This window comes from Eptatretus burgeri, chromosome 10 (genome assembly GCF_056783735.1).
Source record: "Eptatretus burgeri isolate ZD-2024b chromosome 10, Ebu_testis_v1, whole genome shotgun sequence".
In the NCBI taxonomy this organism is placed as follows: Eukaryota; Metazoa; Chordata; class Myxini; order Myxiniformes; family Myxinidae; genus Eptatretus; species Eptatretus burgeri.
Window position 1 is genome coordinate 41,818,194 of NC_140970.1, and position 27,645 is coordinate 41,845,838.

Genomic DNA, 27,645 nt, shown 5'->3' on the forward strand with positions numbered 1-27,645 from the left:
TTTTGACGTTTAAATAAACCGATTATATCTTCTTTTTGAAGACCAGCATTAAAACCTTGTGAGAGTAGTTGATACTCTGGTTGAAAACTCGACTTTGTGAAAATTATTAAATTATCATAATCTAAAAAGTTGGGAGTGAGGAGCATCTTTAAAAGTAAGCAGGTTTTTCCACATCCACTTGAACCAACTATGAGACATCTTAAAGAATTTGGGAGATTTTTATGGTTCATAAATTTTATCTTATTTTCCCAAATGGGTAAAAAAATCATTCATTTATATATTTGGAAAACAGGTTATTTAATTTATTATTGGCTTTTTTAGAAACTATATTTTATCCTAAGTTCAGGTTTAATTTCAAGATAATCCATTATTTTATTTATACAATATCTTGTGTTGATATTTCCCTGAAAATTACATCCATATATAACAACAATCCTTTGAACATTTCTCTTATACGTTCAGTTTCTTCCCTTGTAAGGAAAGGTGTGTTATCACCCTCGTACTTTACATTCATTTCTCGAATCAATCTTGTAAAGTAATTCATTTTTGGTGTAAATCTAAAAGAATTATTTTCCTTTTTATATTTTTTATTATCATTAATTAGAAGATAATCACAGAATATACATTGTTTATAGGCTTTTGACTCTGTGTTTAATCCCCGTCTTTCACACGCAGGACAATTCTCAAATTTGTCATATGGAGAATCAGGAAAGTCTAGCATATTTATAAAGTAAAACTTTACTTAAACTGAAATTCATCTATACTTTCAGTTGTATATTGACTCATATTTAATAATATTACCATCAATATCAATATACTTTTTTTCATTACCAGATTCAACGACAACATTTTTTAAATTAAAGGTAATTTTAAAATGATCGTTAACTACTATTGAACGAAATGTCATTTCACCTGATATATTAACATCCTTTATTTCATCAGGATTTACATCTTTAGGGTTGTTGAAAAAAATACAAATTTCTCCTTGCATATTACAGATGGTCTTATCTTTTCTTTCTCAAGCTTCTTCCATAAGGTTTTTGTTTTTTGATACTTTTTCTTGTTTCATTGCTTTTTCTAGTTTTGAATATATTACCAGAAGGAGAGGAGAAACTTTTGTTAGAGATACTTTCATTGATGTTCTACCAGGTATACTAAAAGCCCTTCCACTGAAGGAAATTGAAGAACTCATATTATTTACCAGAATTGTTTTTATCCAATAGTTGTTATATTTATCTTTGTTCAATTTTACATCCTTGACATATTTCTCAGTATCTTTAACAAATGAAGAGATTGATTGAAACTTGTCTTTTGTGTCTTGAAACATTGTATTTATTAAGTGAAAAAGTTGGAGGATGAAATGGTTTTAAGCACAGATTTACCTTTAAAATAAACGAAATTTTCATCAAGAAAATTTTAGTTTAAGCAAAGATTTATTATATAAATATGGTGAATACAACATACTGCGATGTTTGTAATCACAAATATAAACATTATAGAAAACACCTCCGAACCAACAAACACACATTTAATCTATTTCATAAAATATCTCCTCTTGAGTTGGAAAGAAAACATTGTGATATCTGTTCAAAGGATGTTTTGAAGAGAAGTTATAATAAACATCTTCAATCACAAAAACACAAGAAAAATGAGTTTAAAGTAAAGGGAGACTATTATATTGAAAACACTGATGGGGCATTTAAAGGGCATATAAAAATAAGGATTTTTCAATTTGGAGAACCTGGTCCATCATCAATAGCTGAATCAATTGAAATAGTGAAACCTGATGTTGAAAAAGTTATTAAAAAGACATTAAAAGAAATGAAAACTTTAAAGTTTTATATGGGAGTGAAAATGAATATGAAAAGACAAGATGAAGAACAAACTCCTTATATGAGAGTAGGGAAAGAATACTGGTTCTGGCTCACTTTTCCCCATGTAAATGAATGGGGGATTTTCAGCCATGAAATTTTTCTTTTTTTTCCCCTTTTTAGCCCAAGGTATATTTATTTGTCTCCCCTTTTAACCTGGAGCCTGGTGTTGGCTTAGTGGTTAGGGTGGCGGCTTGGGATCCCAGGGTCCTGAGTTCAAATCCCGTTGGCTGCTGAATTAACACCAGGGGGTTGACTCAGCCTGCCATCCTTCCGAGGTCGGCGAAATGAGTGCCAGTGTACTGGTCCCGGTGTATGCCCTGGTTAGAATAGGTGTACCATATCCCTGTGTGTCGTAAGAGGCGACCAGGGTTGGTGTCAGGAAGGGCATCCGGCCATAAAACATTGCCTCAAGAAAAAGCCAAACCCCTGCACAGCAGGGAAAAATGGCTGTAAAAACGGTCATTTTTTTATTTCCCCTTTTAACCTAGGGGCTCTCTATTCAAATAGCCCATACAACAAGATAAAGATTTGTTAAAGGTGATTCTAAAGAAATATCTGAAACGCCTAAGCCCCGGGGCACTCTCTATTCAAATAACCCATACAACAAGATAAAGATTTGTTAAAGGTGATTCGAAAGAAATATCTGAAACGTCTAAGCCTCGGGGCACTCTTTATCAAATAACCAATGCATATTGTTTAGCTCACTCATTGAACCTATAAACATTTGTTCATTCTCAAATTCCTTCAATAGTTTAATTTTCTTTGCACAATAATCCCCATCTAAAATATTGAAAAACAAAACATTTGAATCTTTATATTTTTTAAGATACCCCTTTTGTGCCATTACGAAATGATAAACTTCTCTTAATGATCTCATCTGACCACCTCCTGAGTTGCATATCATTTTGATATTGTAGTAAATTATTTTTCCATTGTTCAATTGATAACCATCAAATTTTTCAGTCCATTCAAACATATTTATTATTTTATTTACATCCTCTAACTTATTGGTTTTTAAATTGATTCGCATATTTGTTTTATTTACCTTTGTTTTAGATATTTTTTCAATAAGACTTATTTGATATTTTTCACATTCATTATGTTTTCCATTTATATACCAAGACTGAGATTTTCTACACTCTTTAGTTTGACTAATACTTGGTTCGACCATTTATATATTGTGAAAAACGCGGCGGTAGCCCTTAAAAACCCTAACCCATCTTCCCATCGTTAAAACTTGTGTCCATATGGAACACAATCTATTCTATTCACTCTATCATACAATACCCATATGGAACACAATCTATTTTATACACTCTATCATACAATATCCATATGGAACACAATCTATTCCATTATCTAAAATAAATCTCTTATCATCAAAGGCTCCTAATGCCTTTTTATTTACTTCTTCACTATATATCTTATGTTTATAACTTCTTATTGTATTCATTTTCCTATATTCTTCTTTCTTATTCATCAAACAATAATAATAATAATTTCTAAAAGTTATTGATTTCTTTATTACATATTTCTTTATTCCCTTTAACCTTTTATCAATCTGATCACCATGCTTATAACCATATGCCTTTGCTCTCAATCCAATAAACTCACTCATTACTTTTCCACCCAACTCATCCTTAAACTTGCCAATAACCTTTTCATTCTTTTTTGAAAATAACTCACTCTTCTTACTAAAATTACTTGTATCATATACTCCAATGTTTTTCTTCATATCCTTATAAACATCGTCAGTTTTTATATCTAGAATAAAACTATCAGTGTCCATATACAACAATGAAGCATTTTCACCATACTCTTTCTTTAAATCATTATACAAATAATCATACATCAATATCTTTGATAAATCAAGAACTGCAGTTCCAATATAAATTGGTTTATCCATGACAATACTTTCCTTTTTCATATGAATAGCAGAAAAGTTCTCTGAAAAAACCTCTTCTCTCTCAAAACTTGGTTTATTTATCAATCTGGAAGCTTCTTTCCAAGATGTTGCAAATCTAATGTTTTGCCTGTTTCTAACATTCTCCATTGTCTTTCCAAAGACAGCATTAATCATCAATTTATAGAATTCCCCTTCAAATTTTACTTTTGTATTTGTTCTCATATCTGTATTGAATTTAATATACTTTTTCATCCAAGGACTTTGTTTAAATTTTAAAACTCTATGAATTTTAGCTACTCTCAACCCAGCAGATAAATATTGTCTCAAGTTCCTTTGATGCAAAACATATCCCTCTTTATCATAGAATGTTGTTAATAACTTTTCTGTTGATTTGCCTTTAATATTAAAACTTTTATGATAATCACTGAACCATTCTTTCTTTGGGGTTTCTTTCTCACATGCAAAAGGAAGGTCTTTATGCTTATTATGAAGATCACTCGGGTACTTCAAATCAACTTCAAAATAATAACCTTCTTCTTTGTCATTCAATTTCTCTTGAGAAGAAATAACAATATTCATCAAAGCCTTTTCATAATCCTTTTCTTCCACCCACTCTAATTTACCATAAGGCAGAGATTGAGACATTGCCCATGCATACAAATTATTAGCATCAAAGTACATCAAATAATTACTATCTTTTTCACTCTCATAATTTGGAAGATATTTATTATTTGCTTTGGCATATCTTTTTGAACATACTTGTGATATTCCACCTCTCTTAGACTTCTCAATCATCAAAAGCATATCTACATCACTGACTAAATCTATATCTTGTTTTGTCATTTTCAACATTGCACTCCAAGCTAAACCAGGAGCTGTGAAATAGTGGGCAGGATCTAATCCATAACAATTTTTATTATGACAGAGTGATCTAAAAGCTTCAAACACATCAGCTAACAATAAAACATCTGTTTTTCGATACAAATCATGATATTCTCCAAGGTTCTTTATCTTAAATATTTTCCAAATTTCTTGTGCGTGTTTATATTCCTTATCACTTATCTCTTCTTCATAAAGGTTATTATAGAAACTTTCTTTTGAAGGAAGTTGTGTTTCTTTAAATCTCATAAATGAATCCATATAACCATAAGGATAAATTCCCTTACTTGTAAGAATTTTCTCTTTACTTTGAATTTCATTCCTTGTTTCAATTTCCTCTCTAGTTAGAATTCCCTCTTTAATCAGAATTTCATCTATAATCAGAATTTCCTCTTTAGTTAGAATTTCATTCTTTGTTCGAATTTTCTGTATAATTAGAATTTCATCTTCAGTCAGAATTTCTTCATTCATTTCCTCATTAATTAGAATTTCCTCTTTACTTTGAATTCTCTCTTTAATCTGAATTTCCTCTTTAGTGAGAATTTCCTCTTTTGGAAAGAATGAATTAAGATTTGGAAAAGAGCCCGTGGAGCTTAGATTTGATGCGAGGTTGGCTAGTGGCGTTCCCATAAACTTGTAAGAATCAAGAAACCTTATACGAGTTATAGGTTTTGTGAATATCATTTTTGTAAATGAAATATACTTTTGACTTGTGTTTGTTATGGCAGAAATATTCCCTGGTGTTTTTGAAAGTTCATTTATAAATAGATGTGTATCATAGTTGGCGATGTTGTGAAGAAAGACTGGAATAAAAGAAGGTAATTTATAATTAAGATTACAACAGGAATGAGCGGGACCTCTATATTTACCAGTAAGATGACAATGATCCCTACCTTTAGACTCCTCAATTTCCTCCTCACAAATATGACAGATATTGTTCTTTCTAAATTCTAATTTTTCTTCTATGGTTAATTTCATCGGTTCATTTGTTTCTTTCATTAATTTAGTTAGTCTTATACAATCCTTTTCTAATCGTTTTACAAACTCTTGTGAAGCATTTTTTCCACTATACTGTTCAAGTTTATTATACTTTTCTCCAACAGATGATTTGATATAATAACAGAAACCACAAGGAATATGTTTTTGATATTTATTTGTATATGGTTCTTTTGGATTAGGAGAAGCAGTATTTATCTTTTTAAGGATACATTCAAAATCAGCGTATATCACAAATGGGTGCATGATAGATTTATTATAATCTTCAAAAGAAATCTTTTCACCAGGTTTAGGCATTGTAATTACAGCTGATTTATGATTACTACAATATTTTGAATGTTGTTCTTATCGTTCTTTTGTATGAAATGAATTAAGACATCGCTTACAAGGATATATTTTGTTTGCTGTTCTGAATACCTGAGAAGAGATTAATCTTGATAAATTATTGATGTATGTGTAATGTGAATTCTTTCCAACACTAAAATATAAAAGATCAATGTGTGTTTCTTCATTTTTATAGTTGTTTGAAATTTTTAATATTTGAACTTTGTTTGTATCCGTTAATCCATATACATTAATAGAAAGATTATTCTTTTTCTCAAATTTAGGAATATCTGTTAGTGGCATTGGGAAATTAAAATCTTTAATGTCCAAGGTATTCTCATATTTCCTATATTGTTTTACTCTTTCTGAATTACATTTTGGTGGATGTAAGTGAGCAAGAACAGACCAGAGAAAACATTTATTATCATTATTCTTAATATTAACAACTGCCTTCTTTCGTTTTATTTCTTTTGGTAATTCAATATAAGAAGAAGCTTTAAGAGGGTTTGATTTTAGAATGTGTATATCTAAAAAGATGATTTTTTTAATATTGAATCCACTTCCTACCACTGTATTATCAACATCCTCCTCTTGTCTTGATAGTTCTTCATAAACCCCACTATTCAAAAAATCTTGAAATAATGTTATAAAATGAAGATCTGTCCTCATATAAGGAGTTTGTTCTTCATCTTGTCTTTTCATATTCATTTTCACTCCCATATAAAACTTTAAAGTTTTCATTTCTTTTAATGTCTTTTTAATAAATTTTTCAACATCAGGTTTCACTATTTCAATTGATTCAACTATTGATGATGGACCGGGTTCTCCAAATTGAAAAATCCTGATTTTTATATGCCCTTTAAATGCCCCATCAGTGTTTTCAATATAATAGTCTCCCTTTACTTTAAACTCATTTTTCTTGTGTTTTTGTGATTGAAGATGCCTATTATAACTACTCTTCAAAACATCCTTTGAGCAGGTATCACAATGTTTTCTTTCCAACTCAAGAGGGGATATTTTGTGAAATAGATTAAATGTGTGTTTGTTGGTTCGGAGGTGTTTTCTATAATGTTTATATTCGTGATTACAAACATCGCAGTATGTTGTATTCACCATATTTATATAATAAAACTTTGCTTAAACTAAAATTTTCTTGATGAAAATTTCGTTTATTTTACAGGTGAATCTGTGCTTAAACTAAAATTTTCTTGATGAAAATTTCGTTTATTTTACAGGTGAATCTGTGCTTAAACTAAAATTTTCTTGGTGAAAATTTCGTTTATTTTACAGGTGAATCTGTGCTTAAACTAAAATTTTCTTGATGAAAATTTCGTTTATTTTACAGGTGAATCTGTGCTTAAACTAAAATTTTCTTGATGAAAATTTCGTTTATTTTACAGGTGAATCTGTGCTTAAAACCATTTTATCCTCCAACTTTTTCACTTAATAAATACAATGTTTCAAGACACAAAAGACAAGTTTCAATCAATCTCTTCATTTGTTAAAGATGCTGAGAAATATGTCAAGGATGTAAAATTGAACAAAGATAAATATAACAACTATTGGATAAAAACAATTATGGTGGATATGATGAGTTCTTCAATTTACTTCAGTGGAAGGGCTTTTAGTATACCTGGAAGAACATCAATTAAGGTATCTCTAACAAAAGTTTCTCCTCTCCTTCTGGCAATATATTCAAAACTAGAAAAAGCAATGAAACAAGAAAAGGTATCAAAAAATAAAAACCTTATGGATGAAGCTTTAGAAAGAAAAGATAAGACCATCTGTAATATGCAAGGAGAAATTTGTATTTTTTTCAACAACGCTAAAGATATAAATCCTGATGAAATAAAGGATGTTAATATATCAGGTGAAATGACATTTCGTTCAATTGTAGTTAAGGATCATTTTAAAATTACCTTTAATATAAAAAATGTAGCAGTTGAATCTGTTAATGAAAAAATGTATATCGATATCGATGGTAATGTTTTTTCTACTAATTAAATGAGTCAATATTCAACTGAAGATTTTGAAGATTATGAGAGTGATTATGATACCGAGAGTTTGCATTCAAACGATAGTTATGGCACCGAGAGTTGGTGTTCAAATGATAGTTATGAAAGTATAGATGATTCTGAAAGTATCGAAGATGATATCGAAGATGAATTTCAGTTTAAGTAAAGTTTTACTTGATAAATATGAATAGTTTACTCGATTTTGAGCCTCTTGAATTCCATGATTCTCCATATGACAAATTTGAGAATTGCCCTGCGTGTGAAAGACGGGGATTAAACACAGAGTCAAAAGCCTATAAACAATGTATATTCTGTGATTATCTTCTAATTAATGATAATCAAAAATATAAAAAGGAAAATAATTATTTTAGATTTACACCAAAAATGAATTACTTTACAAGATTGATTAGAGAAATGAATGTAAAGTACGAGGGTGAGAACACACCTTTCCTTACAAGGGAAGAAACTGAACGTATTAGAGAAATGTTCAAAGGATTGTTGTTATATATTATTCATGGATGTGATTTTCAGGGAAATATCAACACAAGATATTGCATAAATAAAATAATGGATTATTTTGAAATTAAACCTGAACTTAGGATAAAATATAGAATTTCGAAAAAAGCCAATAATAAATTAAATAACCTGTTTTCCAAATATATAAATGAATGATTTTTTACCCATTTGGGAAAATAAGATAAAATTTGACAACCATAAAAATCTCCCAAATTCATTAAGATGCCTTATAGTTGGTTCAAGTGGATGTGGAAAAACCTGCTTACTTTTAAAGATGCTCCTCACTCCCAACTTTTTAGATTATGATAATTTAATAATTTTCACAAAGTCGAGTTTTCAACCAGAGTATCAACTACTCTCACAAGGTTTTAATGCTGGTCTTCAAAAAGAAGATATAATCGGTTTATTTAAACTTCAAAAACCTAAATGATTTTAACATTGAAGATATAATACAACTATTTTGTGATACACAGAGATGTAAAAAGAAATCAAAACCGATAACTTGTATTCTGAGTGATAATACGGATGATATACCGTCTCCCCAAGATTTGGATAAATCCAAAAAGAACCTCGTTATCTTTGATGATTGTGTTAATGAGAGAAACCAAACGGTAATGGACAGCTACTACACAGGAGGGAGACATTCTTCTTGTAATTGTATTTATCTTAGTCAATCGTACTTTCAGCTTCCTCGTCGTTCCATCAGAAACAATGCTAATACTTTTATTTTATTCAAGTTAAATTCAATAGATATAAACAATTTTTGGAGAGACAATTGTTCTACATTATGTAGTAAAAAGGAATTTGGGGATTACATGAAACACACGACTGAAAAATATAAATATATTGTTGTGAAACAAGATGAGATATTAAATGATATTTTTCAATAAATAAATGGATGCAAAAGAAAGAGCAAGAAGATTTAGGGAACATCAAGAGTTGGTTTCAAAAGTTGTAAAACAGCAGGAAGACATAAAGAAGAAACGCAGACAGAAACTTACGGGCGAAGAAGCATTTGAAAGAAAACAAGAGAAATTTTTTAAACCACTTTTAAAAACTTCCCAAGGAAAAATGAAAGATGTTTCCACAGTTCCCACAGTAGAATATACTCCTAAAAAACTTCAAATGTTAAAAGATTTCAGTCAAATGACGGAGGAAGAATTAGAGCATTTAGGAGAATTAGAATATGATGATGAAGGTTTATTTCAACAACTGGAAGAGATTAATCGACCCGCTGATTATATTGTGAATGCTCTTCAAAACAATGAATATTCAGCGGATTCAAAAACCAAAGGAGGACTCATTCCAACAGAACAATCAGCAATATTTCATCTTGTTCAAGAAAAGGTATTGATATTTAATGATGAATTAAGGTTCTTGGGTTCTGCTCAACCCCCTGTTAAACTAACTCCGAGATTAATGTTTCTTCTCACAAAAGATGGAAGACAAGGTTCAACTGTGAGGGATGAATCAAAGTATATTGATAAACCATTGGATATGGAAAATAATGATGATAGAGTATATATTGATCTGCTGAACACTCTAAATTATAAGGTTATTCTTTCTGGTAAAAGTAGGAAGAATGAGAAGGAGAAACACATTATTCAGGCTTTAAGTGTCCTTGGTTCAGGTGTTAGTTTTCTTCCAAATGACCCATCGCAATTAGTTAATAGACTGTTATTGTTGTTAGGCAGTAAGAAGGCTGGAAATAACAATTGTTTTAATGAAGCATCAGCCATTTTAGACCAGTTGATGAACATGAAAATAATTAATAAATATCAATATAAAGACATTTTATCTCATATTAAATAAGATGAGAAGCACAATCCTTAGTTTCAATTTCACAACAAGCGACCACACTTCTTCATTCCCATACCCACTACAACTTGACACAACAAAAGAATATGAGGCATCTTTATTGTCCATGGAAACATAATACCTTATTTAATATAACCGAGAAAAATGACAAGTTTAGTTATAATCCGGGAAGTGAATACAAAACGATAACAGTCTCACCCGGAGCATATGAGATTTCTCAAATATCTTCCGAAATTGCTCGTCTTATGAAAGAACAGGGTGATGAACCAAAAAATATTGTTATAAACATTCAAAAACATACTTCAAAATCAACGATTAAAGTTAAAAATAACTACAAGGTTGATTTCACAATTGATAATTCATTTAGAGAGTTATTGGGTTTCTCCTCAAAAAAGATTGAAACTAATGGGACGTTTTACAGTGATAATGTTATTCAAATATCCTCAGGAATAAATTCGGTGTTAATTCACTGTGATTTGATTGATGGTGCTTATAATGATGGGAAAAAAACAAATACAATATTTTCATTCAGCGCATACTCAACCCCAATTGGTTATAAATTCAATATGGAACCCAAAAATTTGGTTTATCTACCTGTGTCAGGAAAAACCATACACAGAGTAAATTTTAGGATAACCGACCAAGATAATCGTGTGATTTCTTTTAATGGAGAAGTTATATCCATCAGAATTCACCTACGTGAAGTTTTCCAATAAATAAATACGATGGTTATTGTGAGGAAACACGAGTTGGGAAAATATAAAATAATTACAGGGGATGGGATGTTCCTTTCCCCATACTACAAGGGTGAAGGTATGTATCTTGGTAGAGGATACTATAAACCTAAGAGACAAAGGGGTGTTGGACATCAATTTAGAGGAGATGGGATAATTGATACTCTCATGGGTATTGGTTCAACTATTCTTAAACATAAAGATCTAATTGGTTCAACTGCTTCTGCTGTGGGAAATGTAGCAGGTGCTGTAAAGAGTATAAAAGATGCTCAGAAGGAATCTCATAAATTACAAGCAATAAAAGAAATTAAGAAAGGCAAAACTCAGTTGTCCCCCCAAGAACGACAGAAAATAATTCAAATACTTGGATCAGGGTTTCAAAAGTTTTAACATCTTTTTTTCCTAAATAAATACAAGTATGGAAGCAATTGATAGTATCTATGATTTGGATGATACTATTATTATCTCAAACTCCACTAAAAAAGAAGATTACTTCAAGGTAAATGCAATAACTGGAACAGACTGGAATATGAATGGTACAAAAAGTTTTGAAATAAATAATCAACAAACCTATTTGAATCTCTCCGAAAGTTTCTTGTTGTGTAAATTTAAATTCACTAAAGCTGGGAATAACACAAACGCTACACTTGTAAATGATTTCTTCTGGAAAATGTTTGATAGTGTGCGTTTGTATATTGGAACACAAGAAGTTGAAGCGGTTGATTATGTCTCTGCTGTATCTGAAATGATAAAATTTACACTCTATACATTCAGTGATAGAATGGGAAAGGGGTCTGTCGAAGGTTTTATTCCTGATATGTCAACGGGAACAAACACAGACCCTGGATATACTCAAAGGAAAGGAATGTATAATGATGATACAAAAGCAGAAAATAGTTTTACTGTGGCAGTTCCTCTTAAAGGTATATTTGGATTTTGTGATCATGATAAAGTTCTGTATGGCCTTAAAATTAGATTTCAACTACAAAGGAATGATAATGAAAATCGATTGCTTTTTGGTGTTGGTAGTGCTTTTGGTGATCAGAATAAATTTGTAATTGAGGAAATGAGTTGGTATATCAGCGAATATACTCCTAATCTTAAAACAGAAGAGATGTTGAATCGAAGACTTAACTCAAAGAAACCACTCAGTGTATCATACCTCAAAAGAAGATGTCAACACGTTAAACTCAATCAAACTACTTACACGTGGAATTTGGGTGTTCTGGAAGGAAAGCCACGATATCTGTGGATCATTTTTAAAAAGCCAGATGGTGATACTGCGACTGATAAGAATAATGCATTGAGTGATAATGCTAAGGTGAAACAACTTCGCGTTTCTCTAGATGGAACATTTTACCCACGAGATAGATTGGAAATTAATTGGGAAAAAAATGATTTTGCTGAAGCATACAAGTCTTACCAAAAGGTGTGTGAAAGTAATGGAAATAAAGAACCTATTTTGGATATGACAGCATTTCAAAGTTTGTATACAATCTATGCGTTTGACCTGAGCGCTCAAAAGGAAACTATAAAGTCTAATCGAGTGGATACTTCCCTATACATTGAAAGAGGAGAGAGTGAAGAAGTTGATACATATTGTTTGCTTTTGGAAGAAACAGAATTGCAGATTAATACAGATAATGGTGTGATGATTAGTCTCACATAATTTTTTGTTAAATAAATGAGTGGCAAAGTACCAACTGGGGTATATGTTAATCAAATCAATCTTCATAAACTATCATCTTGTGTTCAAAATCAAAAGCCTTGTACGATTAACGTTAATACAATTCAGAGAAAAGGAGCAGTAAAAATTGATGTTTTTCTCACAAGAGAACAGGTTAAAATCTTGAATGACACTGGCTCACTTAAAATTAAAATGACAAAACCAATGTTGAAAAAATATTCAATAAGAGAGACGAGTGGAGGATTTCTCCCATTTCTAATTCCTTTATTTGCTGGTTTAAGTGCGGTTGGAGCATTGACGGGTGGTATTTCAACAGCGGTGAAAACTTCCAACGAAAGGAAGGCTCAACTCCAGGCTCAAAAAGAATTGGAAAGACATAACAAAGAGTTGGAGAAACAAATTAGTGGAAGTGGTGTAATTGTAGATTTTGCTGAAAAACTTGAAGGTCTGCCTGATAAAGCGAGATTGTTAGTTGGAGATATGCTTTCTTCTATAGCACAAGCAGGTGTAAAATTAACGAAAAGAGGTAATGGATTATATCTTTCTAATAAATAAATGAGCATTAATGAGTGGTTGAAAGAATTTGGAAAGAATACAACATCAAATTTACAACTTGTCAAATATTGTAAGAAATTAAAAATTCATAATGTTGTTATTTGTATGAGAGATGAATTAACAAATGTGCCGAAACATACAAAGAATATTATTATGAACTTAGAAGATAATAATGGGAACGGTTCTCATTGGGTTTGTATTTTTAATAGTCAAGACAAATATTATTTTGATAGTTTTGGTCTTCCACCACCTGTTGAAGTCATAAAATTCTTACAGAATGGTGTTTATCAAACATTTCAAGTCCAAGAATTAAATTCCAAGTGTTGTGGCCAATTATGCCTATATGTGTTATTTCAACTCAACAAAAATAAAAAATTTTATGATATTATTTTTAATCTAATATAAATGACTTATGTTGGTAAAGATGGTTCTATCTTTGGTGTATCTCAAGAACTGGATATTGATTTATCAAATTATTACACAAAGGCACAGGCTGATCGACATAAATATAATATAACCAAAAATATTAACATGAAAAATGCTTATAAATTAAAAAATTATCCAACCCCAACTGAAGCGAATGACTTGGTGAGATTAAGTGATTTATCACAATATATATACTTAAATAAAACGGCTGTGTATTCCAAAGATACAGAAGTGTTGATATTATCTCCAGGTCATACAGAATTCACAGTTCGAATTAAAATAAATTTTTATAAAGAAGGGCGTATCGTTTGTATGAGAATAGAACAATGGGGGTATGATATGAATGATTTAGGGTATAATTGGTCATTTAAAATTAACCTCGAAGACCTGGAACAATTAAATCAGTCTCGTAAGGAAGAATATTATCCACTTGGTATCGAGAATGAGTTTTGTGGGGCTACGATTAGTAAACAACAAATAAAAGAATTTAATAAGGGTAAATATAATAATGGTTTTGCCCTTGTTTATCTCATGAAAACAGAAAAAACAGGATTATATGTAATAAGTAAGGAAATACAAAATGATTTAACTATGGGAAGATGGGGAGGTGTTTCGTGCCATAATATTATTCTAACATATATTTCTAATACATAAATGACAGCAAGAAGGCTTCAAGAAAATTATCATTTCTGTGTTCAAGCATACCTTCAAGAAAAGGGTATTCGGTATTTTAATAAATATGTTCTACAACATAAAAATGAGGTATTTTCAATAAAAAGATTGGCATTATGCTGATGTTGATAAACCGACAACTTTAGATTTAATTAGAATGTTAAATAATGAAAAAATTATAAAGTTAAGAAAAGGTAAGGCTCTTTTAGAAATTCAAAAGAAATTTTATTGGTTTCCTGTTGTAAAAAAAATTATTTTGGATACAGGAATAACAAGAAATCCTGATGAATATATGTATAATATTCTATGGGGTGTAAGCGATTCAAGGATAGTAAGGGATGAGGAAGGAGTTGAAGAAGAGAGGGAAGAGGAGGAAAAGGAGAAGAGAGAGAAGGAGGAGAGGGAGAAGAAAGAGGAGGAAAGAGAGAAGAGAGAGAGGGATGAAAGGGAGAAGAGAGAGAGGGAGGAAAGAGAGAAGAGAGAGAGGGAGGAGAGGGAGGAAAGAGAGTGGATGAATAAATATCAAAATATGGAAACCAGTGAGATTCAAAAAAGAATAGGGGTATTACAGAAAATAACTCAACCCACCGAGGAGGAAAACAAAGAATTGATAAGTCTATTTACAATACTTTCGACAAGACTATTGACATCGAGAAGACATGTATTTTAATTCAAGTTTTTCATTTTTTTTCTTAAATAAATGGGGGAGAGAGTGAAGGCATTTCTAAGGATTCTTTATGTTTTAAAAATTAAGATTCAAATGTGCATGTTGGAAACTAAAAAGGTTTTTGCACTCTGCAGGAATTTTTCTCATAAATAAATGAGTTATTGTCTCAAATGTAAAAAGAAAACTAATACTAAAAATATTTCATGTATTAAAAGTAAAAATAACAGGGTTATACAAAAAGGTATATGTTCGGTGTGTGGTTCAAAAAAAAATCAATTTATCTCCCAACCCAAACTAGGAGGAGATATACAAAAGTTTTTATCAGGAAGTAAATTTACAACTACTGGAATTACATCTTCCAGGGTATTCTTTCTGTGGTCCAGGCACAAACTTGGATAAAAGATTAGATGAGGCAGACAATCCTAAATCCTGGAGTAAGCCTATCAATAGAGTTGATGAAGTGTGCATGAGACACGATATTGATTATGGGAATACCACAACGTTGGAAGAAAAGCATGAAGCCGATAGAGAAATGTTGTATAATTTGTCTCTGATACAAAATCCAACCTTGAAAGAAAAAGTTGATCGGTTCATTGTGAAGAAGATGATCAGTGCTAAATTGAAACTTGGACTTGGAATTTCAAAAAACTTGTAAGCTCTAATGATGTCATTAAGATTGAAGAGCAATTAGCTGATGAATTACATAAACCAATATTCACAAAGTTTCAGAGAAGGAAAGTTTATTCCAAGGAAGTAGATTATATCTGGTCTGCTGATTTGATTGAACTCAATAATGATAAGGGGTACAAGTATGCTTTAACCGTTATTGATTTGAGGAGTAGATATGTGTGGGTTGTCCCTTTAAAAAACAAAACAGGTAATACTCTTATGTTAGCTTTTCAACAGATATTTAATAAAAGTAAGAGAAAACCTAAAAAATTGTGGACTGATGAGGGTAGAGAGTTTTATAACAAGACATTTTTGAATTTTCTAAAAAATAACAGTATTACATTATACAGTACCTTTAATGAAGGGAAGGCAGTTGTTGTTGAACGTTTTAATCGTACCTTAAAAGAGAGACTATATAAAAAATTCACACAACTCGGTTCACAACAATGGTCATCTTTTATTCAGGATATTGTGGATAAGTATAATGACACGATTCACATGGCAACAAATATGAAACCATCAGAAACATTTACATAATTAAAATATGAAAAAGAGATTAATGTCAGAAAACCTAAGTTCAAAGTTGGTGATATCGTAAGAATATATAGGTGGAAATCTCATTTTGAAAAAGGTTATACGAAAAGATGGACCAACAAGCTTTTTAAAATTGTTGATGTAATAGATACGGTTCCTTGGACTTATAAGATATATGATTTGGAAGGGGAAGAGATTTTAGGTTCATTTTATTCACAGGAATTACAAAAGACAAAGATGAATTGAAATTTTTTGACTCTGCCCCTTTTTGACTCCACCCACACAAGCCCCGCCCACACAAGCCCCCGCCCACACAAACCCCACACAAACCCCACCACACACCCCCCACAAGCTCCAATAAATTGAATTTTGTGTCTCCGCCCCTTTTTGACTCCGCCCACACACGCCCCTCCCACCGAAGCCCCGCCCACACAAACCCCACACAAACCCCACACAAGCTCCACACAAGCTCCACACAAAAACTCCACACAAGCTCCACACACACAAACCCCACACAAGCTCCACCCATATTCATCATATTCACATAATTAGTGATTAGTTAATTAGTTCCCCACACACACAACATGTTTATTTAATTAAAAAATTATCCAACCATCCACACAAGCTCCACTCATCCACCCATCCCCCCATCTCTCCACCCATCCATTTATCCACACAAACCTCATCCACATAAGCCTCATCCACATTCACCCCTCCCACACAAGCTCCACCCACATAAACCCCTGCCCATATAAACCCTGCCCACATAAACCCCTCCCACATAAGCCCTGCCTACACAAGCTCCACACAAAAACTCCACACACATAAACCCCTCCCACACAAGCTCCACCCACATAAACCCCCGCCCACACAAGCCCCACCCACACAAGCCCCACCCACACACACACCCCGCCCACACAAGCCCCTCCCACACACACGCCACCCACACAAGCCCCCACCGAAGCCCCGCCCACACAAGCCCCGCCCACACAAGCCCCACCCCCCTCATCCCCCTGTGCGCCCCCACCTTTGACCCACTACCTCCCTCATCCCACCCCCACCCTTCCCCACACACACACATGGGGAGGGGAGGGATGGGATGAGGGGTGATGGGTCATTGGGGAGCGCACCTACCCCCCAACCCCCCTTTACATCTCTTTTATTCTTTTCTTGTAATTCAGAATCAAGTAATTGTAAACAAAACAAATATAATTTATTAATATTGAAAATATTAAATATTCATTTGCGAGAATGTATAATCTTTCCCAGCAATCTTCTTCAGATGTCTTGTGATTTCGAAACTCAGACACCATATTCTGTTTTGAAACAAAAAGTGGATAATAATTAGGTTCTATAAAGATAATTACATGGTAATATGAATAAGCCTCGTTGACCACTGAATTAACACACCAGGAGCCTGTCATCCTTTCAAGGTCAATAAAATGAATTCCAGTGTACTGACAAAACCACGTCCAAACTAATGATGCAACCAACATAAGGCGACATTCTAAAGAGAGAGTGATATTAATAATAATTCAGAAATATTTACCTCCAGAAAATCATGTGTTGTATGAGTGATATTAATAATAATTCAGAAATATTTACCTCCAGAAAATCATGTGTTGTACAAGATTGCTTCAACAGCTGATGTTGTGCGATAGTGCTGAAAAAAAAAAATAATAAGTCAAGGGTATAGATGAAGAGACAGACAGGGAAAGCAACACACACACACACACACACACACACACACACACACACACACACACACACACACACACACACACACACACACACACACACACGCACACACACACACACGTGCCTCACCATTGGTTTAATTCATTCGAGATCAGAGACCAGTCATTATAAATCATTGGCCTCTTCAATAAGAGCAGAGAGAGGTAGGTAGAAAGACAGACAGAGAGAGAGGCACACACACACGTGTCTCACCATTGGTTTAATTCCTTCGAGATGAGAGGACGTGATAAGACTTCATGCCACTCATTGTAAATGTCTTTCAATTCTCTTCTAAAATCATTGATCTCTTCAATAAGAGTATTAATTTCATGAACCACGTCGTGATATGTAAACTCAATTTCTTCCAATGCCCTGTCAGGGAAAAAAAATATATATATATATATATATATATATATATATATATATATATATATCAGAATTATCATGATTTAATTAATAATCATTTGCTTCATCGTTCAAAGAGAAAAGCATACACAAACTTACCAACTCTGTAGTGGGCTGTTGGCTTCATCGGAAGAAAGATCGTCCATGCCTCAGTTGTAAAAATGAAAATCCCGTCTGGCAGAAACTTTGTCTGGCGAACCGCTTATAAAGCAACGATGAGGAGATTGCTTAATCATTGGGTGTGGGCACAGGAAATGACAAGCTTCTCTTAATGATCTCATCTGGCCACCGCCCGAGTTGCAAATCATTTTTGTACATAAACCACGCCATAAAAGTTTTGATTCAAATGTTTTCAGTTCGTGTTCTGAGATAAAATATAAACACGAGACCTTGTCTCACAGAATAGTTCCTATTTTTTCACAGCATGACAGTCCAAAACCACTTCCTCATTCACACAGCACGGCCGTGTCAAAAAAAACACTTCCTCATTTTCACGGCATGAACTGAAAACATTTGAAACAAAACTTTTTTTATGGCATGGTTTATGTACAAAAATGATTTGCAACTCGGGCGGTGGCCAGATGAGATCATTAAGAGAAGTTTATCATTTTGTAATGGCACAAAAGGGGTATCTTAAAAAATATAAAGATTCAAATGTTTTGTTTTTCAATATTTTAGATGGGGATTATTGTGCAAAGAAAATTAAACTATTGAAGGAATTTGAGAATGAACAAATGTTTATAGGTTCAATGAGTGAGCTAAACAATATGCATTGGTTATTTGATAAAGAGTGCCCCGAGGCTTAGACGTTTCAGATATTTCTTTCGAATCACCTTTAACAAATCTTTATCTTGTTGTATGGGTTATTTGAATAGAGAGTGCCCCGGGGCTTAGGCATTTCAGATATTTCTTTAGAATCACCTTTAACAAATCTTTATCTTGTTGTATGGGCTATTTGAATAGAGAGTGCCCCGGGGCTTAGGTATTTCAGATATTTCTTTAGAATCACCTTTAACAAATCTTTATCTTGTTGTATGGGCTATTTGAATAGAGAGCCCCTAGGTTAAAAGGGGAAATAAAAAAATGACCGTTTTTACAGCCATTTTTCCCTGCTGTGCAGGGGTTTGGCTTTTTCTTGAGGCAATGTTTTATGGCCGGATGCCCTTCCTGACACCAACCCTGGTCGCCTCTTACGACACACAGGGATATGGTACACCTATTCTAACCGGGGCATACACCGGGACCAGTACACTGGCACTCATTTCGCCGACCTCGGAAGGATGGCAGGCTGAGTCAACCCCCTGGTGTTAATTCAGCAGCCAACGGGATTTGAACTCAGGACCCTGGGATCCCAAGCCGCCACCCTAACCACTAAGCCAACACCAGGCTCCAGGTTAAAAGGGGAGACAAATAAATATACCTTGGGCTAAAAAGGGGATTTATTTTTTTAGGGGAAAAAAAAGAAAAATTTCATGGCTGAAAATCCCCCATTCATTTACATGGGGAAAAGTGAGCCAGAACCAGTATTCTTTCCCTACTTATGAGAACAGATCTTCATTTTATAACATCATTTCAAGATTTTTTAAATAGTGGGGTTTATGAAGAACTATCAAAACAAGAGGAGGATGTTGATAATACAGTGGTCGGAAGTGGATTCAATATTAAAAAAAATCATCTTTTTAGATATACACATTCTAAAATCAAACCCTCTTAAAGCTTCTTCTTATATTGAATTACCAAAAGAAATAAAACTAAAGAAGGCAGTTGTTAATATTAAGAACAATGATAATAAATGTTTTCTCTGGTCTGTTCTTGCTCACTTTCATCCACCAAAATGTAATTCAGAAAGAGTAAAACATTATATGAAATATGAGAATACCTTGGACATTAAAGATTTTAAATTCCCAATGCCACTAACAGATATTCCTAAATTTGAGAAAAAGAATAATCTTTCTATTAATGTATATGGCTTAACGGATACAAACAAAGTTCAAATATTAAAAATTTCAAACAACTATAAAAATGAAGAAACACACATTGATCTTTTATATTTTAGTGTTGGAAATAATTCACATTACACATACATCAATAATTTATCAAGATTAATCTCTTCTCAGGTATTCAGAACAGCAAACAAAATATATCCTTGTAAGCGATGTCTTAATTCATTTCATACAAAAGAACGATTAGAACAACATTCGAAATATTGTAGTAATCATAAATCAGCTGTAATTACAATGCCTAAACCTGGTGAAAAGATTTGTTTTGAAGATTATAATAAATCTATCATGCACCCATTTGTGATATATGCTGATTTTGAGTGTATCCTTAAAAAGATAAATACTGCTTCTCCTAATCCAAAAGAATCATATACAAATAAATATCAAAAACATATTCCTTGTGGTTTCTGTTATTATATCAAATCATCTGTTGGAGAAAAGTATAACAAACTTGAACATTATAGTGGAAAAAAAAGCTTCACAAGAGTTTGTAAAACGATTAGAAAAGGATTGTATAAGACTCACTAAATTAATGAAAGAAACAAATGAACCGATGAAATGAACAAAAGAAGAAAAATTAGAATTTAGAAAGAACAATATCTGTCAAATTTGTGAGAGGGAAATTAAGGAGTTTAAAGTTAGGGATCATTGTCATCTTACTAGTAAATATAGAGGTCCCGCTCATTCCTGTTGTAATGTTAATTATAAATTACCTTCTTTTCTTCCAGTCTTTCTTCACAACAGCGCCAACTATGATACACATCTATTTATAAATGAACTTTCAAAAACACCAGGGACTATTTCTGCCATAACAAACACAAGTCAAAAGTATATTTTATTTACAAAAATGATATTCACAAAACCTTTAACTCGTATTAGGTTTCTAGATTCTTACAAGTTTATGGGAACACCACTAGCCTACCTCGCATCAAATCTAAGCTCCAAATCTTTTCCAAATCTTAATTCATTCTTTCCAAAAGAGGAAATTCTCACTAAAGAGGAAATTCAGATTAAAGAGAGAATTCAAGTAAAGAGGAAACTCTAATTAATGAGGAAATTAATGAAGAAATTCTAACTGAAGATGAAATTCTAATTATAAAGAAAATTCGAACAATGAATGAAATTCTAACTAAAGAGGAAATTCAGGTTAAAGATGAAATTCTGATTAAAGAAGGAATTCTTACAAGAGAGGAAATTCAAACAAGGAATGAAATTCAAAGTAAAGAGAAAATTCTTACAAGTAAGGGAATTTATCCTTATGATTATATGGATTCATTTATGAGATTTAAAGAAACACAACTTCCTTCAAAAGAAAGTTTCTATAATAACCTTTATGAAGAAGAGATGTGATAAGGAATATAAACACGCACAAGAAATATGGAAAATATTTAAGATAAAGAACCTTGGAGAATATCATGATTTATATCTAAAAACAGATGTTTTATTGTTAGCTGATGTGTTTGAAGCTTTTAGATCACTCTGTCATAATAAAAATTGTTATGGATTAGATCCTGGTTTAGCTTGGAGTGCAATGTTGAAAATGACAAAACAAGATATAGATTTAATCAGTGATGTTGATATGCTTTTGATGATTGAGAAGTCCAAGAGAGGTGGAATATCACAAGTATGTTCAAAAAGATATGCTAAAGCAAATAATAAATATCTTCCAAATTATGATAGTGAAAAAGATAGTAATTATTTGATGTATTTTGATGCGAATAATTTGTATGGATGGGCAATGTCTCAATCTCTGCCTTATGGTAAATTAGAGTGGGTGGAAGAAAAGGATTATGAAAAGGCTTTGATGAATATTGTTATTTCTTCTCAAGAGGAATTGAATGACGAAGAAGAAGGTTATTATTTTGAAGTTGATTTGAGGTACCCGAGTGATCTTCATTATAAGCATAAAGACCTTCCTTTTGCATGTGAGAAAGAAACCCCAAAGAAAGAATGGTTCAGTGATTATCATAAAAGTTTTAATATTAAAGGCAAATCAACAGAAAAGTTATTAACAACATTCTATGATAAAGAGGGATATGTTTTGCATCAGAGAAGCTTAAAACAGTTTTTGAGAGAAGGATTGAGAGTAGCTAAAATTCATAGAGTTTTAAAATTTAAACAAAGTCCTTGGGTGAAAAAGTATATTCAATTCAATACAGATATGAGAGCAAATACAAAAGTAAAATTTGAAGGGGACTTTTATAAATTAATGAATAATGCTGTATTTGGAAAGACTATGGAAAATGTTAGAAACAGGCAAAACATTAGATTCGCAACATCTTGGAAAGAAGCTTCGAGATTGATAAATAAACCAAGTTTTGAGAGAGAAGAGGTTTTTTCAGAGAACTTTTCTGCAATTCATATGAAAAAGGAAAGTATTGTAATGGATAAACCAATTTATATTGGAACAGCAGTTCTTGATTTATCAAAGATATTGATGTATGATTATTTGTATAATGACTTAAAGAAAGAGTATGGTGAAAATGTTTCATTGTTGTATATGGACACTGATAGTTTTATCCTAGATATAAAAACTGATGATGTTTATAAAGATATGAAGAAAAATATTGGAGTATATGATACAAGTAATTTCAGCAAGAAGAGTGAGTTATTTTCCAAAAAGAATGAAAAGGTTATTGGTAAGTTTAAGGATGAGTTGGGTGGAAAAGTAATGAGTGAGTTTATTGGATTGAGAGCAAAGGCATATGCTTATAAGTATGGTGATCAGATTGATAAGAGGTTAAAGGGAATAAAGAAATATGTAATAAAGAAATCAATAACTTTTAGAAATTATTATTATTGTTTGATGAATAAGAAAGAAGAATATAGGAAAATGAATACAATAAGAAGTTATAAACATAACATATATAGTGAAGAAGTAAATAAAAAGGCATTAGGAGCCTTTGATGATAAGAGATTTATTTTAGATAATGGAATAGATTGTGTTCCATATGGATATTGTATGATAGAGTGAATAGAATAGATTGTGTTTTAACGATGGGAAGATGGGTTAGGGTTTTTTAAGGGCTACCGCCGCGTTTTTTTTTGCAATATATAAATGGTCAAACCAAGTATTAATCAAACTAAAGAGTGGAGAAAATCTCAGTCTTGGTATATAAATGGAAAACATAATGAATGTGAAAAATATCAAATAAGTCTTCTTGAAAAAATAACTAAAACAAAGGTAAATAAAACAAATAAGCGAATCAATGTAAAAAGTAGTCAGTTAGAGGATGTAAAGAAAAAAATGAATATCCTTGAATGGACTGAAAACTTTGATGGTTATCAATTGAACAATGAAAAAACAATTTACTATAATCTCAAAATGATATGTGGCTCAGGAGGTGGTCAAACAAGAGCATTAAGAGAAGTTTATCATTTCGTAATGGCACAAAAGGGGTATCTTAAAAAATATAAAGATTCAAATGTTTTGTTTTTCAATATTTTAGATGGGGATTATTGTGCAAAGAAAATTAAACTATTGAAGGAATTTGAGAATGAACAAATCTTTATAGGTTCAATGAGTGAGCTAAACAATATGCATCGGTTATTTGATAAAGAGTGTCCCGAGGCTTAGACGTTTTAGATATTTCTTTTGAATCACCTTTAACAAATCACATTACCACTTTCGTACTTGAACAAATCTTTATCTTATTGCATGGATTATTTGAAAAAAAAGTGTCCCCATGTTAAAAGGGGAGACAAATAAATATACCTTGGGATAAAAAGGGGGTTTATTTTTAGGGAAAAAAAAATGAATCGCTGAAAATCCCCCATTCATTTACATGGGAAAAAGTGAGCCAGAACCAGTATATTCACCCTACTGACAGCGCCTTTAGGAGGAGGAGGAGGAGATTGGGACCATTCTCTGTGGAGAGCGTTGGTGCTGCTTTAGCAGACTCCTTGGCTATTGGACATAATCCTGGACGGGTCGCCACTCCGACACGGTATACCAGCATGCTGGCACTCATTTTGCCGACCTCGGAAGGCTGACAGGCCGAGTTAACCCCACCTGGTATTAATTCAACAGCTGAGCGGGATTTGAACTCAGGACCCAAGGATCCAAAGCCCACCACCCTAACCATTAAGCCAACACCAGACATATGTGTTTTAGGCACCCACAAAAAAATAGAAAAAAAAAACACATTTCTTCAAGATGCCAACAGGATTGGAACAGCACCAGGCAACGCCGGGTACTCCAGGTAGTATATTATCACCTATGCACTGTGTTTGAGGGACTGCAGTTGATCACTCCAGCAGAAAATTGGCTGGCTGCATCAGCGGCACAACAGTATATCAAAACAAGAGAATAAAATGGTTTCGGTTATCTACCGTGAAAAACTTACAGAAACACAAACATTTTGGGACTTGCTATTGGTACGTCCAAGGTTTAATATTTTATTAAACCTGAGGTTTACCAGCTTTACCTTCTCAATGTACCCATCCACTGCCCAACAGAGACAAACTGCCTTTATTACATCATTTACCAGTTAGATACTGACATACATAACGGCATTCAAAAAGTTATCGGAATGAGACATTCACAAATTTTCCAAAACACACCACTTTTATTTTTCAATACATGACTATAACTCTGTATAATTTGAAAGAAAAATATATATCGTTTTATTTTTATAGCACGTCTTGGACTGCATGAGTATTTCCCCCTTTTGAATGCCTCATGTGTTACGACTTGTGTTTCGAGTTTTGAAAACGAGGAATTTATCTTCTATAAACCAAAAGCACCATCGTCCGTCTGTGTGTCAAGCTTTTTTCTAAAATCTAAAATAATTCTGCTGTCGTCGGCTGATAAATTATGGCACCGTTGGAAACCTAAAAATCGGACCGTTGGAACTGTAGCTTATCTGGGCCCTCGCCTAAAAAACGTTGCAGTCCAAATTTGGCAGCATTCTGACTGGTAGATCTGGAGGAGGACATTTTTGAAGGAATTTGCACGACTACCATTTTGACACACTTCTGATCATGTGATCGGCATGGCCTCCGCAATTTATCAGGACCCTGTCCTCATGTTGAAACCCAGATTTGGTAGCATTCTGACAGGTGGGTCTGAAATAGAAGATCTTTCAATAAATTTACTAAGTCGGCCATTTTGACCTACTTAAAGTCACGTGACCGGAACGATATTTGCAATTCCCGTTTCCAATCATGAGCAGAACGTTGCTCCCAAATTTCAGCTGGATCGGCCCAGCAGTTTAACTGGAGAAGTCGAAATAGAAGATGGATGGATGGACAGACGGACAGATAGAGCACGATGACAATACCTAATCTGGAATTCTAATTCCAGATAAGCTAATAATTGATTTACTTGCAACAAAAATTTTGAAGTTGGAAAATGTGTCCGTGTAATCAGAGATGCCTTTGAGCAGAACTTGGAGCTTAATGTTGTGGTTTCAACAATACCATTTTTATGATTATACAACAGCAGGAACCCTTTAGAATAAAGTGTGATGGACACAGAAAGAGCACACAAAATTATATATATATACGTATAGCAATATTTCTCAAAACAATATAATTATATACATATAAGCACACATACAACAACCACAGCCATGACAACAGCAACAATAATAACTAGAACGGCACTTGCTTGAGCGATCACTGCAAAATTCCCTTGAATTCAGTGACCTGATAGGCAAATCCTGTTCATATTTCTACTCGATTGGATGAAAATTGAAGATTTTAGAAATCTGACAAATTTGTTGACCTGTGGCCGATGTTGACCTTTTGACCTCAAAAACTATAGGTTTCTTGCTCATGACGAACTTCACCATGTGGTGAAGATTCGTGAAGATCGGTGTAAAATTGTGACATGTAGGCAATAAACATAAAAGCAAACAGACAAACAAACGGACAAACAGAATAAAGCACGCAACCAATCAATATACTTGATGAATCTTCGATTTTTGAAAGTAATAAACAGACAAACAAACGGACAGAGAGCGGTGAAAACATAACCTCCTTCCACCTTTGGTGGTGGAGGTAACTAGAGCTCATAAAACATGATAGCTGCACAGTTACTTCAATTTTAATAAAGTAATGATTTTAATGATCATTAAAAAAAAATTCAAAAGTCTAATGCTATTGAAGTAGCCCAGAATTTTCAGCCCTGTCTGTCTGTCTGTCTGTCTGTCTGTCTGTCTGTTTGTCTTTTGTGTAAAGCATATCTCAAAAAGTTATGGACGGATTCGGACGAAACTTGATGGACAGGTTGGGTGTGTGACGAGGACCAATTGATTTGATTTTCGTGAAGATCCGAATCCAGATCCAGGCGGAGGTTATGCACTCCACCGTGTGCCCTTCTAATTTAAATTGAAGTACTGTAAAACTGGAGGTTTTTTTCAGGTATTATGACAGGTGATTTGTTTATTACAGTGTTCGAGTATATAATTCAATTTAAATAAAATGAAGATTGCAAAAGTCGTACAAATTAATTAATTTGAGGTTTTACCGCCATTTACCGCAGGGTCTATGACATCACCTTATTTAACACGTTACATTAGTTCTACATGCCTGTTGTTTGTGTTCTTTATGATGTCCTGAAAAACAGTGTTTCCTGTTTGGAGTGATTTTTCATTTTAATTGACTACCAGGCAACCAGACAGAATAAAGATATTATCTCACGTCTCCTTTTCCATGTGTGATTGGGACGAATTCAGAGCCAAGGTACGGTAAACCGACAGACTTGCCTTCCTATTGATGTTCCGATTTGTGATCAAAGTATAACATTCAATTTCACTCAGTCATTCATCGATCATAAACTAATAAGACAGACGGACAGACATAAACCAATTCCTTCACCCTGCTTTTCGCTTATTGTGTGTTGGGAAACAATAATGTGTGTAGTAACTCATTCGTTTAGCTCAGCTTGAACGAAGTTCCAGGGAGCTTATGGGATGGCGCGTGATCCATCCGTCAATCCATCCGTCCGTCTGTCCACAAAAAACTTGCAACTTCTTTTCTGCAACTACACATACGATTTCAATGAAACTTTACCACAACCTTCATTACCTTGTATGTACCAAAGTTTGTTCACAGCATTTTAAAAAAATAAAATAAAATAAATTAAAAAAAATCGGCCCCCAAAGCTGGTCTCCGGGTGTTGCCCCCCAAAATAAGTATTTGCTTTCTTTTCAGAAACTACACATGTAATTCCGAATAAACTTGACCACAACCTTAATCACCCATGATGTACCAAAATTTGTCCACA

At 33.0% G+C, this 27,645-nt stretch overlaps 1 long non-coding RNA gene across 2 annotated transcripts; it reads right to left on the bottom strand.

The window, feature by feature from the left end:
• Positions 1-17,420: 17,420 nt before the first annotated feature.
• Positions 17,421-19,317, bottom strand: LOC147018396 (uncharacterized). 2 transcript variants are annotated; one of them, XR_015062364.1, is made up of 4 exons: positions 18,514-19,314; positions 18,223-18,381; positions 17,878-17,935; positions 17,421-17,588 (listed from the first exon to the last, which is right to left on the bottom strand). It is a non-coding gene; the product is annotated as an uncharacterized LOC147018396 (long non-coding RNA). The 2 variants fall into 2 exon arrangements; XR_015062363.1 differs by having other exon boundaries at positions 17,878-18,381; positions 18,514-19,317.
• Positions 19,318-27,645: the final 8,328 nt, after the last annotated feature.